Here is a 12,901-nt window from a genome sequence, read left to right as displayed (position 1 = left end):
TGTCACTTTTACTCATTTCACCTCCAGGCTCCACATTGCCCCCTCTCCGCAACCAATTTTTCTTCATACTGACTTTTATGAGCAGAATGATTTATATGGCAACATATCTCCAGTCTAGATGTCCTTGGCCAGCGACAGCTGATTTGCAAAACAGCTGATATGGGTTGGGTTACCAAAACGGTTCCCAAACTTTTACAATGGGGACTCTTGTCAATAGTTTGTCTGCTATTGCTACAAATTTACAGGAAAAGCAAACTTCTATTAACCACTGTGAAAACTAACCAATTCATGGAATTCTGTTAGCTGTTAACCTGTGGATTTCTCATTTTATGGTAAGTCCTTCCTGTCCTCGACCCCACAGCAGTGCTACCTCTGTGACATCCCCCACCACCCAGGGGTCCCGAACCCCTATTTGGGAAACACTGGGTTACCAGAAACCAATTGGACACACTGGGTTACCACAAATCAATTGTAAATACAACTTGACTATGTGACTGGGCAGCCAGAATTTTTTCAGAAATGTTGTTGCTAGGCTTACATGTATTTCCCTGTTACCAGATAATACTTGTACATTTAATTTCGAAATTATGTTTTTTTAAGCAATGAACAACTTTTGTATTCTATTCTCTCCCAACTTTCTGTCATGTCTGTCAGCTTGTCAGTCTGTCTGTCAGACAGATAATAATATCAGTTATTATTCTTTCACACTGAGATTCAGTGGCTTTGTCTCATTGTCTGTGAGGAACATGAATCTGAAAAAAAAAATAGTGATGGTTCAATCCGAGAGCTTGGATTGAGTTTACTCACTTTCTTCCCCATCTTCTTATCTTTCTTTCTATGTATCTCCCACTCTCAAAAACAGTAAACAGCAATTCACAGGCAGGGTGAGGGGACATGAGAGTGAATATGAGCTATGATTTTTTTCATTTTTCATTATTTCTATATTTTTCATTATTTCATATTTCTATATCCCCGGGTCAAATTGACCCAAACACCCTCTATGTAACCAAAACATTAACACCTTACAAGGGTTAAAAACATGTTACTGACCTTAAAACATATTAATAACTAAAACATTAATAACTAATATTTCTCAAAACAATGGTGCTGCTTGTTTTGTTTTTGATGACATTTATCCCAGCTTCCTCAAACAATAAGTTCAGTGGGATGATGAACTCAGCTACTGGTAAATGGAAACTCGAGTAAAACATAATGGAATGTAATTGAGTATTTGTGCCCCCAAAACATGCATGCACACACACAATTAAAGTTGTGAATACTGATAGGGGCTATTTTGTTGTTTTTCTAAAATATTGGTTGTGGAATATCCTTTACCATCACTATGCTAAACTATGACTTGCTTTTTTCAAGTTAGCTCTGTCATGAAGCAACTCTGTAGCAGTGGAACATTTTCATGCCTGTGATGTGAGAAATGTCTAGCAGCCATGAATGGCGTCCGAGGAGATCCCTATTTGACTACGCTCTCGAGATCCCTATTTGACTCATGTGGGCTATGGTGTCATTACCTTTCAATACCAATATTTGACCTGTATTATATTATATTATATTATATTATATTATATTATATTATATTATATTATATTATATTATATCCCTATACTGTACACATTATTATCCCATCATAGAAAAAATCACATAAAATTAACTTCTTAAGACATATTTGCATTTTTGGGGGGGGGGGGGGGGGGGGGGGGGGGGGGAGATCCCTATTTGACTACGCTCTCGAGATCCCTATTTGACTCATGTGGGCTATGGTGTCATTACCTTTCAATACCAATATTTGGCCTATATTATATTATATTATATTATATTATATTATATTATATTATATTATATTATATTATATTATATTATATCCCTATACTGTACACATTATTATCCCATCATAAAAAAACACATAAAATTAACTTCTTTTGACATATTTCCTTTTTTTTTTGGGGGGGGGGGTACTTTTAGGTTTGTTGCCACATGGCAAAATTGTGCAGTTACGGAAAGGATCCGGTGTACATTTACCCTCCAAGACCAAACAAGGGTCATACAACATTGTGGATTATTTTATAGAAATATAATTGTCTTTATCTCAGAGAAGCATTGAAAGTTTACCCACAAGCTCAAGGGAGTTATTTAACACATTTTTGCCTCTGAGAGAACAAGTGAATACTGTTTATTATATCCCCGAAAAACAGTATTTCAGTGGTATTACGTCGACCAACCACCAATGAATATATTTGATGTCAACACAATATCCGTGCATAGATTTGCACAAAATGTGTATGGTAACTATCTGTAATATGTACATGAACTGCTTTAATTTTGGAAGCCAACAATTTCAAGATGGCCGACATTCAAGATGGCCAATTTGCGAGCCAGGCATCTTTCAACATAACAGACAGTTTGTTTGTCATAACTTTTGAATGGATGCTTGGATTTACACTAAACCTTGTGTGATAACACTTTATAAGTAAATAAGCCATGTAAAATTGTGAGGCCAAGATAGCTGACTTTCAAGATGGCTGACTTTGAAGTTGGCAATCTTTCGAGACGGCCTACCTGTTGTTTACGCCACAACTTTTCAATGGGTGCTTGGATTTGCAGTAAATCTTGTGTGTTAATAATATAAATGGTTTATGAGCTGTTTGAAATTTGGAGATTATGCTTCTAAAATGGCTGACTTTCAAAATGATTGACTTTGTACAATAATTTTTGATCGCGTTGACAATTTGCACAAACTTTGTGTGCTAATTAGCCTAATTATAACAGACACATTTTGGAGGCTTCAAATGGTCAAGATGACAGTAGCTTTATGCTCTAATCTGGGGTCTGGTGATTTTTGTGGTATACCTCTGGCAGTCGGGGGAGGGTGCATAGGCCTTGTTCACTTTTCTGCATATACTCAGAGTGAAAGCTCATAAAACAGTTCTGTATACCTACTAGTATTAGAACATTTTTTATGTTCTTTACAGACTGCCATTTACACTAATTGTGAATACAGTATTATCAGTTGTCAATCATTCAATCAATAAAAAAAATCAATTAATCAATCAATTAGAATTGGGTATTTGTATCAATACACTTTCCCTATTGACCGTCTTGTTCCATTACTGCACAATGTTGCCGTATGGCAACATACCTATTTTTCAACAAAAAAAGGAAATAAATTTAGTTGAAACCAAAGAAATGGTGAAAACAGATCATGACTAGCTATAGATCATCCCAAGATTTTTTGAACATTTTGTAAATATTGCAAAAAGTGTGAAAAATCTTGGCAAATGCCAGAGCAATCTGCCAAGGACACACTCTCATGTACAGTGAGGGAAAGAGCGAGCCTGCGGCAGTGTGTGGTGTCATGCGATGTCAACAAACCACATAATTGGATAAAACAAGGCCACAGTTTCAATATGAAAACCAATCAGTGTCTATTATTTATATTTTATTATTTATTATTATTAAATACCAGGAAATGTCAAAAGAATGGTATGTTGCCATATGGCAACGCTGTGCAGTATAGGGATATTATATTATGTTATACAATTACACTTGGCTGACACTTTTATTCAAAGTGACTAATACAGGTATTAAACTTACAGGGCATTGGTTACAATACTGTGACTGTTTTGTTTTGAGGACAAAGAGCCCCATTTGTTAGGCATTTTACATGTTCTGTTCACGTGGACAGATGCAAGATGAAGGGAATGAAACTTGTCCTGATTACTATATGCCATATTCGTATTGTATAATTGCAGTTTGGGAGCTCAAACACAAAATGGGAAGGGAACACAAGACATATTGATAGACAAACGAAAATCCACCATGTCCACAGGGGCATACTCCTTTACGAGAAAAAGGTTGGTCAAAATCCACACTATATCTCACTGATATAGTCTGACGATAGCCAGGGTAAAAGTAACCCAGGATGCCTTTTATTAGGGTGGAGCACAGCCAAGTCCTGCATGGTCAATTTGCGGGAAAAAAGGCATCGAACTATATCCATTTCAAGATTTTGTTCCTGCTCTTTTTTGGTTTTGCGTGCAGCTGTCCAGTCCCAAATTCCACCAGATAAACTCACTCTCTGACACTCACACATTTCCCCAAATCTTATCACGCATACTTAAATCTGTCTACTTGGATACCATGCCTTGATGCATCTGTTATGAAACAATTATTTTGCACAATGGGGCTTTCAGGAATTTGTATTTAATTAAGGAATTTAATTCCTGTGTGAATGCTGAAAGTACTTAGACACTCTGATTTTAGATAGCCTACGGGAAGTGTGTGTGTGTGTGTGTGTGTGTGTGTGTGTGTGTGTGTGTGTGTGTGTGTGTGTGTGTGTGTGTGTGTGTGTGTGTGTGTGTGTGTGTGTGTCTGTGTGTCTGTGTGTGTGTGTGTGTGTGTGTGTGTGTGTGTGTGTGTGTGTGTGTGTGTGTGTGTGTGTGTGTGTGTGTGTGTGTGTGTGTGTGTGTGTGTGTGTGTTGCCTGCTCTAGTGTGGATGTTTGTTCATAGATGTATGCAGTGCACATCCATAATTATCCTTGCTGTTTTAATGAGGCCTTATGTACAGTATATCCCATATATTTAAATAGCCGGTAGCACTTTATTTTAGGGATACATCTATTAGCACTAATACTGTACATACAATATTAATGCCTGTGTAAGTAACTTGTAAGGCATGTACTAAGCAAAATCAGACAGTTTTTAAGCATGTATTCACAAATGTCTTGTTCGTGCCCAATTAGGGATTTATTACTAATATAACCTTAGTAAGGACCAGTAACCCTATATTTCTATTTATTAGTAAGTAGTAAGTGGCAGAATACAATGTGCATAAGCTCCCGACACACTGTGTGAACAAACCCTGAACAGTGTGAAAACAGATGCGGAATAAGGGTCCCTAAATAGCCTACTGTATATGTCCTTATGGGCTGAAATACAAATCCTTATTTTGTAATATATTTTTACGTTTGTTTTATCTCCCAATACAGTATTTTTTGTTGTTGTTCAGCCCTGCTCATTCAAAGTCTTGTTCATTCATATTTCCTACCATCATGAAGTTGTACGTGTAAGTAGATTTGACAGACTTGTTTCAATAGGCATTGAAACAGTGACAGGAAGCGGCTTTCTGTTTGCTAGACTAACACGGAACCACTATAACAAACCAAAATTAAGGATAAATTAAGTAAGTTTTTGGGTAATTACCAGCAAATATATGAACTACCAATTGGCTTATTCATGATTAATTAATTAAGATTTTTGTAGCCTATTTAAAAAAACGGAACAATGGGATTGCCAGACTCTCCCTATGGATGGCTCTGAGGAGCATCATTCAAAAATGTTTGTTGTGGGGGCTACCCAGATGCTATCGTGAAAACGAAGGCAAAACGTACCAGCTGGTGAGAGTCAGGTTAATAGACCTCATCTTTGAATGCAAAACCTACTCTTGTGAGGCCAGAGAAATAGAAAAATCACATTTGTGAATGGGCAGTGTGTGTAAATGTGCAGGTTGGGTTGAGTTGGCTAGCATGGTTGTTAACAATCCCTCATTCGCTCGTTGCAAGCAGTCAATACTGTCTCTGTCAAAATGCCATGTTCCATTTATGTTGCAAGTGCGGAAAGTTACTGTAGGCCTATATACTGGTACTATAAATAGAAGTGTGCTATGGGTGCATGACAGAGAGAGAGAGAGAGAGAGAGAGAGAGAGAGAGAGAGAGAGAGAGAGAGAGAGAGAGAAAGAGAGAGAGAGAGGTCACACAGGACTTGCCTGGAGGTATGATTGATTGAAAACTTATGTAATATTACATATGAACAACCATAGGTCAATGGGTGTGGCCTGGTAGTGAGATTAGTATAGATTTAAAGTATTCCTGTTGGAAACCATGCATGTACATGACTTGTCTTCTGAATCACCAAATGTGACACCATTGCTGCTTAAAATCTACAGTAGAATATTACCTCAGATATCTTGATAAGCATCACTGGGGTGGTGGTGGCAGGTTGCAGGTTCAAACCCTGCTCTGCCTGACCCTATTGATGTGTCTTTTAGAAAGATACTTGAAGAGATGGAGCAATGAGACCCTTACGAAAATGGAAATGGTTTAACTAAGGTTTTACCATGGTTTTCATGCAGTAGCCATAGTTTGTCATAGTCAGAGTTGACTGTACTCTGAACCAACCATAGTTTTACTACGGCTATCCATGGTGATTCTAATACTGTATGAACGAACCATAGTATTACCATGCTATGTCATGGTTGCTGTAAGTACACTGAACTAACCATAGTAGGCCTATTACTATAGAGTATTCCCATGGTTTTACTACCATATATCATGGTGATTTGAATGAACTAACCATAGTTTTGCTGTGGTTTATTCATTGGACTACAGTAGCTGTCATAGTAGAAGCCCTTACAAAAATTAGCCATGGTCTTATAACTAATCATGGTTTTACCATGGATTTCAGTTATTCATGTTTTTTTATGCCATGAAAACCATGGTTCGTGACTATGGTTTAATCATTAGACCATGGTTCCCCCCAAACCATGTTTTATAAAACCATGGTCCAAGTGTAATGTAATGAATAACTAATATATATTATATATATATATATATATTGATATTGTAGAAGTTGCCTTAAGGCGACATCATCGGAACTCTTAAAGGGACCGCAACTATAAAGTGAACAGAACAGTCGTGATGACGAACATCCCCCTCTGTGTCTGTTAGTAGGCCTCCCCTGTGGCATGGCCGATGGTCAGGAGGAACGGGAAGAGGGGGCCTAATCGGAGGTCGTCCTCATCGGGGGTTGCACCAACTCGACAGGCCTGGCCAGGGCCTCGTTTCCCGATAACGATGGTTCTTAGCCTTACGTGTGTCGTTAACCAGTGATCCTACGAATGTTCTTAGATTTCCTACGACTGTTTCCCAAAGACACTCGTACATGAACGCGCGTGCACAGCCTCTAAGATCATTCGTAGCGTCGCTCTTAAGGATCGCTGTCCACATATGTGGTGCTGAAGTGTCCTCGGGGTGAACTGCGCCGTCATGCTGCTAAACCATTTTCAAAATGTAAGGCCTGTGTCAGTATCAAAAGTTTTTTTCTATAAGGGTGGGACTACATTTGTAGCAGTTTGCAACTCGACAGGAGTTATTGTTGGCAAATGAAATACAAGATTCAAGATTCAAGATTAGTTTATTACGTCTTATTATAGGTTTAAAGCCTATAAAGAGTAAAAATTGTTGTGTTTTTGTGTCCTCAAAAATATTAAAAATAAAAATAAAAAATTAAAAAAGAGAGGGGGGGTGGTGGAAAAAAAGTGCAAAGAAAGTGCCTTGTTGTCTTCAGCATGAATTCAGTAATCTTACTGCTTGGTGGAAGAAGCTACTTTGGAGTCTGGTAGTATGAGATTTCAGGCTTCTGTACCGTTTCCCAGATGGTAACATGGTAAACAGTTCATGGTTGGGGTGACTAGGATCAGCCAAGATTTTTTTAGCCTTCCTGATGCTCCTTCCCTCAAATAGCTCCAGTATGGAGGGTAAGTCACAGCCGCATATGTTCTAAATACAATGCACACACACAATGAAATCATGCAAAACCATGAGATACTGCAGTTGGCTACCGTGCTTAATATTTAAGAAGACAAGTAGGCCTATAAGAGTTCCAAATTGGGATGCGCATTTGGGGAGCGGCGCGCAAAGTAGGCTACCGCGCACTCAACAACTGCGAGGAACATTTTGCACGGCAGTCTGCTGTTATTAAAACAAAAAATTCTACACGAATCCCCATCGCTGCCTTTTTTATGTCATAGTCTACCCTTGGCCTACAATTATCGTGTCTTTTCTGCATCGCCTTCCCTTTCTTAGGGTATTTGAAAATGAAAGACGGTGCAACGACTCGCTGACCATTTTTCTTTTTTTTTTATGTTTCGGTAGTGGCCTTCCGACATCACCACTCTTGTCTCTGGTCGCCGAAGCCCCCTATTTATTTTTTCTCGTGTGGATGCCTTGTTCTTGTTCACGAAGCACCCACACAAATTATGATTGATCACAGTTTAATAATGCCCTGATTTATCAAACACAGCTGAACTATTTTACTGCCTGTAAAATATTTTCCAAACACATTGCTTTTATTTTATACACTTACTACAATTAATGTTACCTTCTTATTCTCGTTACAGTGTCAACTGTGGTGCCATGATATTTACACTCCGGTCTTAAAACATCAACTTGAAGCGCAAGTTTCCTCTTTTCCTGTGGGTGTCTCCACTGTGCCATGCCACTCGCGTGTTAAAACAGCAATCTTATGCGCAAGTTTCTTCTTTTCCCTTCATATCCTGTGGGTGTCTCCACTGTGCCATGCCGTTACGATCAATCTTAGCGCGTTAAGACTACTCCAGATCACTTGTGGATTTCTCTTAGAGTTACGTGTCAACCTGCGATGGTTCTTTGCTAAGTTGGCTTTGGGAAACGCTCCGTGAGCTCTACGATGGTGTTACGTGTGAACTTAAGTAGCACGTAGTGTTAAGTAGTGCTTAAGGCCCTTTCGGAAACGAGGCCCAAATCTAGAGTTGTAATAAAACCCGGACGATCCAGTTGGAGAGCCGGATCAAGACCTCGTCCGGACAGACCGGATGGCTGTCATGCATTGATCCACCAAAGGCGAGTCAGACGGCATTTCATTAATATGTAAACATAATGGCAGTTACAGCGCGAGAAATTCTGAAACCAGAATATATCCCTCTTTAGTTGACTACAACAGCCATTCTCTAATCTCTCTAGTATGTTGTTCAGTCACAAACACTCACTGAGTAAAACGGAAGCAACTCCCGCCTCGACGAGCCCGTTTGATCCGTCCTCACTCTTGTGGCCAATTGAGTCGCGGATCCCCACTCCCAGTATGTGTGCTTCTGACTCTGTTGAGGTCTACATTTCTAAATGTTAACAGTGCTCTACCAACGCTTTTACATCTCAGTCTGTATGCTACTCTTAGGGAAATTATAGTCTACAGACGTGACTCTACTGTCAACCACTGCGTTACAGCGTACAGGCTTTAAAGCCACTGCTGTCACTCCCCTCGCCCGAGTCAACAGTGGTGCCCTCGGCGACTCGGTCAGAGACGAATCCTGACTGAGTTGTTGGTAGCAGCGAATCCCCTATGAATCGGATCACCGCTTAAGTTTCATTTTTGCCACGAGTGTGCGAGTTGCAAGGCAACTCGGCAGCGGAAGCGAGTGGTCATCTGCTGCTCGCCTCCTCTCTGTCCCTGCTCAACTAGACATGCCGTTTTAATGCTGCCAAAGACTCTTCGAGTCGTGGTCTCATATTTAGTAAGGAGACTCAGGTGGGTCGGATCGCCGCATGAGTTTCGGAACTGTGACGATTCATGAAGTGAGTTTTGATGATCAACATCATGATGTCTTACTCTCAATGTAAATTGATAAATGGGACAAAAAATGGGAGGCACATAGCCACTTAACGGCAGAAACGTTAAAAAAAATACATTATTATTATTTATTTTTATTTATTTTAAGTAAGTGATCCAAGTGATCCGAGTGATCCATCTAATCCGGATACCCTCCGTGGAATGATCCAATCAACCCGGACGCCCCAAAAAGTCGAGTTAAGCACCTCTAGCCAGATCTAGGTGAGCTGGTTTAAGGCGGTCTACAGAAATACGCTCCGGCTTGCCTTCCAAGACGCGGAAAGGGCCGTCGTAAGGCAGATGGAGAGGTCCGCGGTGACAGTCCACTCGAATGAAGACCAGCGGACTGAAGACCACTGGGGACGTGAGAGGTCGGTAAACCATGGCAGGAGGTAGGAAGCGGAGCAAACAGCCTGGCATTGTCCAACAGGCTGGATCGCTGCAGTGTGGCGGACCACGGGGTTGTTGTGCTGGTGACGAACTCCCTGGGGACCCGTAATGGCTGACCATAGACAAGCTCAGCGGAGGAGGCCTGGAGGTCCTCCTTTGGTGCAGTCCTGATGCCCAGCATTACCCATTGGAGTTTGTCAGCCCAGGAACTGTCCTTCAGGACTCCGTTTCTCGATTCTTGTCGTTGCTAACCGTCTTAAGTCGGTCTTGAGTTGGTCGTAAGTTGCTCTTGAGTTGGTCGTAAGTTGGTCTTCAGTTGGTCTTTAGACGCAAGACCAACTTAAGAACAACTTAAGAACAACTTAAGAACAACTTAAGAACAACTCAAGACCTTGGTTACAACGTTGGTCTTAAGAACGAACAAAATGGCTAACGTCGTTAGCAAAGGCACTGTCGAGAAACGACCCCCTGGCTGGCACGCAGGGAGGCTTTCATGGACCTGTGAAAACGTTCACAGAGGCCATTGCTCAGCGGGTGGTAGGCCGTGGTGCGGTGGAGTTTAACTCCCAAGCTCCCTGCGACAGCATTCCAAAGTTCAGAAGTAAACTGATCACCACGGTCTGAGGAAATGTCCAATAGGGTGCCAAAACGGGACACCCAGTTGCCAATAAATGCCCGTGCCACATCAGCTGATGTTATGGACAACAGAGGAACAGCCTCAGCCCACCGTGTGGTCCTGTTGACCATAGTGAGAACGTGAGTGTAACCCTGCGAGGGTGGAAGTGGGCCAACTAGGTCAATGTTGACATGATCGAAACGTCGCTCTGGCACTTGAAATTGTTCCAGTGGCGCTTTGGTGTGGCGGTGTACCTTGCCACGTTGGCATCCCGGACAAGTGTTCGCCCATTCCCTCACATCCCTCTTAAGTCTGTGCCACACAAACTTGGCTGACACCAGCCGTCGTGAGGCCTTGGTGCCGGGGTGTGAGAGGCCATGTATGGCGTCGAAAACAGGCCGCCTCCACTTCACAGGCGCAACAGGCCTAGGAGAGCCCATCGAGATGTCGCAAAGCAGAATGGTGCCAGCATCGTCGAATGCCACCTCCCGCAACTGCAGTCCAGTAGTGGATGAACGGCAAGCCTGCACGTCCGGGTCAGTGGCTTGATCTGCTGCCATGCTGCCGTAGTCCAAGCCGAGGTGGACCGCCCCCGAAAGAGGACGGGAGAGGCAGTCTGAAACCTGGTTGTGTTTTCCAGAAAGGTGTGAAATGTCCGTCGTGAACTCCGAGATGTAAGTCAGCTGCCGCTGTTGCCTGCCAGACCATGGTTGAGGGACTTTGGACATTGCGAAGGTCAGAGGTTTGTGGTCCACAACAAACGGTGAACTGGCGTCCCTCCAGCAGTGAACGAAAGTGAAGGATGGCGAGGTACACCCCAAGTAGCTCCCGGTCAAAGGTGCTATACTTCCGTTCACTGGGACGTAACTGCCTGCTGAAAAAGGCAAGAGGCTGCCAAGCATTACCCACCCACTGCTCGTACACCGCACCAACCGCGTAGTCTGAGGCGTCTGTGGTCAGTGCGATAGGGGCAGAGGAGATGGGGTGGGCCAACATCGCAGCCATAGCCAGGGCTGCCTTAGCATCCACAAAAGTCTTGTCTCTGTCCGGGCTCCAGTCCACTGTGTTTTTAGGCTTGCCGCCTTTCAGAGCCTCGTACAGGGGTCGCATGGTTTGGGCAGCCAGCTAAAGCGTTGCTCCACAAAACACAGTTTGCCATTGGCGGCTTCCATGGGGGGGTGTCCGCTACCACGTCCACCTGTGAAGCAGGCAGTAGACTCCGCTGTGGCACTGTGTCGCAGAGGAATCACCGGTCGGAGATGGAGTCGTGGATGAAGAGCAGCCTGCCGGCCAGTGCTGGAAAAGTTACTTTGAAAAAGTAACCAATTACAAGTACCAGTTACTTCTCCAAAAAGTAATTGCGTAAGTAACTGCGTTACTTCACTATAAAAGTAACTAGTTACCAGGAAAAGTATTTTTTGCGTTACTTTCTTTTTTTTGCTTAAAATGTCAAAGACACAGGTAAATGGGGTTTTCATCCTTGTTCTGTGATGTTATTTTGGCTGTGATGTTAGTTTTGCTTAAGATGCTATCAAATATCTTCATGGCCTATCAGTGGTGAATGTTAATCCAGTTCCCGTTTTTAGGGATGTGCTAATTTCTCTTCCACGATTTAAAAAAAAAAAAATGCAACAAGAGCCCTTAACAACTCCGACCAAACACAGTGGATACGGGAAATAAAACATGTTTTCAACCACATACCTGACAATTATTTTGTTGAGCTCCCTCGTGTCCTGAGAAATTAGGTTTGGCTTGCTTCTGTCTCCCTCTTCGATAAAGCTGAAACTACAGCACGGGGCGTGCCACCATGCGATCTTGAGAGGTGCTTAGTGAAATTAGAGTCGCTCGTTACGGACATAACTTTGTTTCCGAGGCACAGTATACTTTGGATATAAACAGTATTGCATTTGACTGCAACTAGCGTGAAATGATTACGGTAGGCTATTTACCTTTGGAAAATGCAACCTCGCGGCTTTACTGCTGTTGTCTCTTCTATTCTCTATATGCACTCCCTGTGAACTCTGTGTAGAATGACTTCTGTTTACGCGCATGGAGCAAGATAGCCGACACTCCGCCCACAACGCTTTCTTAGCAAATCACGTTCAGCTATTTTGTTCTCATGCATGCAAAGGGTGAATGTGAGCACACTGAAAGCCCCGGCTTGGTACAGATTTATGTGGCATTGCCATTTGCTCCTTGATTTTGTCAGCAGCCAGTGCACACTGGCGCTGCAGTTCATAAAATTATAACGCGTCACTTTACTTTCCGAGTAACTGTAACGGCGTTAGAGATATGGATAAAGTAATTAAGTAAGTATTCCGTTACTCAAAATGAGGCTCCGTTAGTAACGCCGTTATACTCTAACGCCGTTACTCCCAGCACTGCTGCCGGCCTTGGCGTCTCCCGTTCCACTGAAGCTGCATGGATAACGGCATTGCTTGGCCTTGGAGCCAAACCTGGC

This window comes from Engraulis encrasicolus, chromosome 22 (genome assembly GCF_034702125.1).
Source record: "Engraulis encrasicolus isolate BLACKSEA-1 chromosome 22, IST_EnEncr_1.0, whole genome shotgun sequence".
NCBI classification, from domain to species: domain Eukaryota; kingdom Metazoa; phylum Chordata; class Actinopteri; order Clupeiformes; family Engraulidae; genus Engraulis; species Engraulis encrasicolus.
The sequence above is the reverse complement of the archived record's forward strand: the minus strand, read 5'-3'. Positions refer to the sequence as shown.